The sequence below is a fragment of the Pinus tabuliformis genome, chromosome X (genome assembly GCF_031772625.1).
Source record: "Pinus tabuliformis cultivar Carrire ecotype Pingquan chromosome X, CPIR1, whole genome shotgun sequence".
Lineage (NCBI taxonomy): Eukaryota > Viridiplantae > Streptophyta > Pinopsida > Pinales > Pinaceae > Pinus > Pinus tabuliformis.
The window spans coordinates 915,399,623-915,404,918 of NC_142308.1; positions in this window are offsets into that span (position 1 = coordinate 915,399,623).

A 5,296-nucleotide genomic window follows, 5' to 3' on the forward strand; every position below is an offset into this window, starting at 1 on the left:
AGTCATAACCCAACATCTTTGTGACCAACATTTGTTGCTCTTCAGAGGATAATCTTTGTTCTAAAAAGTATTTAAGGCTATCATGATCTGTTTTTACCTTGAAGTGTCTTCCCATTAGGTAGGGTCACCATTTCTTAAGTGCTTGTAATATTGCCAACATTTCATTCTCATAAATAGCTTTGTGTAAAACCTTTCCCTTGATTGGACGACTTTCAAAAGCAATGGGTATCTCATCTTGCATTAAAACAACACCAATTTGATTTCCTGAAGCATCACATTCTGCAATAAAGGTTTTTGTGTAGTCCAATGTAGCTACGACCGGTGCTTGGCACATTGGCTCTTTAAGATGTTCAAAGGCCTTTGTTGCTTCTGGAGTCCATGAAAATGCATATTTCTTCAATAATGTTGTTAGAGGTGCTGCTATTCTCCAATAATTCTGAACAAACATGCAATAATACCCTGTCAACTCGATAAATCCTCACAGATGCTTTATGGATGTGGGGATTTTCCATTCCTTAATGGCTTTAATTTTGCTAGGGTCTACCTTAACTCCTTCATGAGATACAATATGACCCAGATATTCCACCTCTTGTACTCCAAAGAAACATTTGGATCTTTTTGCATATAATTGTTTCCCCTCCAATAGTTGTAGCACCTTATCAACATGTTCAACATGATCCTTCCAAGACTTGGTGTAGATTAGTATATCATCAAAAAATACTAACACAAATTTTCTAAGGAAGGGTTTGAAAATGGAATTCATCAAACCTTGAAATGTAGAAGGTGCATTGGTAAGGCCAAAAGGCATGACCTAAAATTCATAATGACCCTCATGAGTTCTAAATGTTGTTTTCAGAATGTCTTTAATCTTCCTTTTGATTTGATGATATCCTGAATGAAGATCCAACTTGGTGAAGTAAATTTATCCATGCAATTCATCCAGTAATTCATCAATGACAGGAATGGGAAACTTATATTTAATGGTGAGCTTGTTGAGCTCCCTATAAGTCGAACACATGCGCCATGATCCATATTTCTTGTGCACCAATACTATTGGAGCAAAGAAAGAACTTTGACTAAGTTGAATTATACCAACCTCTAGCATTTCTGCAACCATACGTTCAATTTCACTCTCTTGGGCATAGGGATATCTGTACGGCCTGATGTTTGGAGGAACACTTCCTGGAATCAGATGAATAGCATGATCGTGATCATGAATAGGTGGGAGACCTTTTGGAGTCTCAAATACCTTGGAATGATTGGCCAAGACTTTTTGGAGATCTAGAGAAATAGATGATTTCAATGTGGAAACATCTAGAGAACATAATTGTGCAATTACACCTCTTTGTTCCTCTTTTAGAAGCTTTGTCATACCGTTAGAGCTGATTATCTTTCTTGGCTTCCCTGCAATACCCCTTAATTCAACTTCATTTCCTTTCGCATAAAATTTTATGAAAAGTTCTTGAAAATTAAAAGATATTGTACCCAAGGATTGTGGCCATTGAACTCCTAGTACAACTGTTATGAAACCAGCTCAAGAAAAGATAGAAAAGATAGATCAATGGCTTAGAATTCAGCCTCTTCGAGGGGGCAACCTCCTTTACATTACATAAATGAACAATTCTTGGATGATTCAAATGACAAAACCTCCTTTCTATATATAGGAGTCTAAGGAGTCACAATATAATCCAGCCGACCTAACAATAATAATATAAAGCCACAAAAATAACAATAGAGGGATTCTATGGGGCACAGAAATAACAATATGGGGGTAATAGGGGCACAACAATATAAATAAGGGGTATAACTACAATAGTAATGGGGTAATCACTAGTATTATAGGGACCCAACATGCCCCTCTCCTTCAAAAAAGTGTTGTCCTCAACGCTTGAGTAGTTCTGGATACTTCTGCATAAAATTCTCATCCTCCCATGTGGAATCTTCAGCGGATAAGTTCTTCCACTTGATAAGATACTCTGAAATTGATCGATTTCGTAGCTGTCGAGTTCTTGTTTCTGTGACTGCTTCCGGTTCCAATATAATTTTTCCTTCCTCGTCAAGTTCTGGCAATATTGTTTGAATTGGGAGCTTGTCGCCTATAACCTTCTTTAAACATGAAACATGGAAAACTGGGTGCAATCGAGAAGCTGCAGGAAGCTCCAATTTGTATGCCATAGTACCAATCTTTTGCAACACCTTGTACGGACCATAATACTTTGGTGATAATTTATTATCCTTCTTAGCTTGCTTTAGGGACATTTGCTTATATGGTTGTAGCCGTAGGAATACCCAATCACCTACATCAAAACTTCTTTCACTGCGATGTTGATCTGCCTGTTGTTTCATTCTATTTTGTGCCAACACGAGGTTATCCTTTAAGAGTTGGAGGACTTGTTGTTGATGTTCGATGTGATGTTCCACTGCCTGAACCTTAGAATTTTCTCTTAAATATGATGTGATGGATGGTGGTTGATACCCATAAAGTGCCATAAATGGGGTCATTTTTGTTGCTGTATGGAAGGAAGTGTTATACCACCATTCAGCCAGAGGCAACCATTTGACCCATTGTGTCTGTTTATCAGATACAAAGCAACGAAGATATCCTTCCAAACATTTGTTTACTATCTCAGTTTGCCCATCAGATTGAGGATGATAAGATGAGCTATGAGCTAACTGAGTACCAAGACAAGAAAATAATTCTGTCCAAAAATTTCCAGTGAAAATGGGATCTCTGTCACTTACAATAATCTTTGGGTTTCCATGTAGCTTTTGAACTGTTTCCATAAATGCAGTAGAAACTGTACTGGCTTTAAATGGATGTGATAATGCACAAAAGTGTGCATACTTGGTAAGTCTGTCAACTACCACCATGATGACACTCTTTCCCTCAGACTTGGGTAAACCTGTGATAAAATCCATTGAAACCTCCTCCCAACGTTGGCTTGGAATGGATAAAGGTTGTAATAGACCCGGTGTCTTAATTGTTTCAACTTTATTTTGTTGGCAAACCAAACATTCCGCCACAAACTTTTGAATATCTGATTTAAGGCCATCCCAAAAAAATTCCTTCTTAACCCTGTGGTAAGTTTTTAAAAATCCTGAGTGCCCTCCTAAGGGAGAAGTGTGCAATTCCATAAGAATCTTTTGTTTTAGCTGGGAATTCTTACAGAGGTATAAGCGATCTTTGTACCATAACGAATCATTTTGCCAGCTAAATGTATCAGAAGTACTGGAATCTTGTTGTAGCTTTCGAATAAGTGCCCACACTTCTTCGTCATTCTTCCATTCCTCCCTTGCTTCGTTTATCCAATCTGGTTGGATAATAGAAATGGCACACAACAATGCTTCCACATCCTCATCCTTTCTTGAGAGTGCATCTGCCACCACATTTTGCTTCCCTTTTTTGTAGATGATTTCAAAGTCATAACCCAACATCTTTGTGACCCACTTTTGTTGCTCTTCAGAGGATAATCTTTGTTCTAAAAAGTATTTAAGGCTATCATGATCCGTTTTTACCTTGAAGTGTCTTCCCATTAGGTAGGGTCGCCATTTCTTAAGTGCATGGAGTATTGCCAACATTTCCTTCTCATAAATAGCTTTGCTTAAAAACTTTCCCTTGATTGGACGACTTTCAAAAGCAATGGGTCTTTCATCTTGCATTAGAACAGCACCAATTCCATTTCCTGAAGCATCACATTCCACAATAAAGGTTTTTGTGAAGTCCGGTGTAGCTAAGACCGGTGCTTGGCACATTGCCTCTTTAAGATGTTCAAAGGCCTTTGTTGCTTCCGGAGTCCATGAAAATGAATCTTTCTTCAATAATGTTGTTAGAGGTGCTGCTATTCTCCCATAATTCTTAACAAACTTGCGATAATACCCTGTCAACCCAAGAAATCCTCGCAGATGCTTTATGGATGTGGGGATTTTCCATTCCTTAATGGCTTTAATTTTGCTAGGGTCTACCTTAACTCCTTCATGAGATACAATATGACCCAAATATTCCACCTCCTGGACTCCAAAGAAACATTTGGATCTTTTTGCATATAATTGTTTCTCCTCCAATAGTTGTAGCACCCTGTCAACATGTTCAACATGATCCTTCCAAGACTTGCTGTAGATTAGTATATCATCAAAAAATACTAACACAAATTTTCTAAGGAATGGTTTGAAAATTGAATTCATCAAACCTTGAAATGTTGAAGGTGCATTGGTAAGGCCAAAAGGCATGACCAAAAATTCATAATGACCCTCATGAGTTCTAAATGCCGTTTTTGGAATGTCTTCAATCTTCATTCTGATTTGATGATATCCTGAACGAAGATCCAACTTGGTGAAGTAAATTGATCCATGCAATTCATCCAGTAATTCATCAATGACAGGAATGGGGAACTTATCTTTAATAGTGAGCTTGTTGAGCTCCCTATAATCCGGACACATGCGCCATGATCCATCCTTCTTGTGCACCAATACTACTGGAGCTGAGAAAGAACTTTGACTCGGTTGAATTATACCAGCCTCTAGCATTTCTGCAACCATACGTTCAATTTCACTTTTTTGGACATAGGGATATCTGTACGGCCTGATGTTTGGAGGAACACTTCCTGGAATCAGATGAATAGCATGATCATGATCACGCATAGGTGGGAGACCTTTGGGAGTCTCAAATACCTTGGAATGATTGTCCAGGACTTTTTGGAGATCTGGAGAAATAGATGATTCCAATGTGGAAACATCTAGCGAACATAATTGTGCAATTACACCTCTTTGCTCCTTTTTTAGAAGCTTTGTCATGCCATTAGAGCTGATTATCTTTCCTGGTTTCCCTGCAATACCCCTTAATTCAACTTCCTTTCCTTCCACAGAAAATTTCATGAAAAGTTCTTGAAAATTAAAAGCTATTGTACCCAAGGATTGTAGCCATTGGACTCCTAGTACAACATCACACCTCCCATTGGAATGGAAAGCATTGGGCTAGTCAATACATATTCTCCCATGGATAGCTTGATATTATGGCACTTTCCAGAGCAATTTATTGTTCCTCCATTTGCAATCATCACTTGACACTCTGGTGCTGGATATAGGAAGCAATTCAATTCTTTTGCTACCCTACAATGAATAAAATTGTGGGTGCTTCCTGAATCAATCAACACTATTACCTTTTTCTTCTTGATTTGTCCTTCTATCTTGATGGTTTGAGGAGTGGTAATTCCCGCCAATGCATTACAAGATATGGTCGGATTTATTTGTTCTTCATCTAGGCTTTGTTCCTGGAATATATCCTCTTCTTTTGACCTTT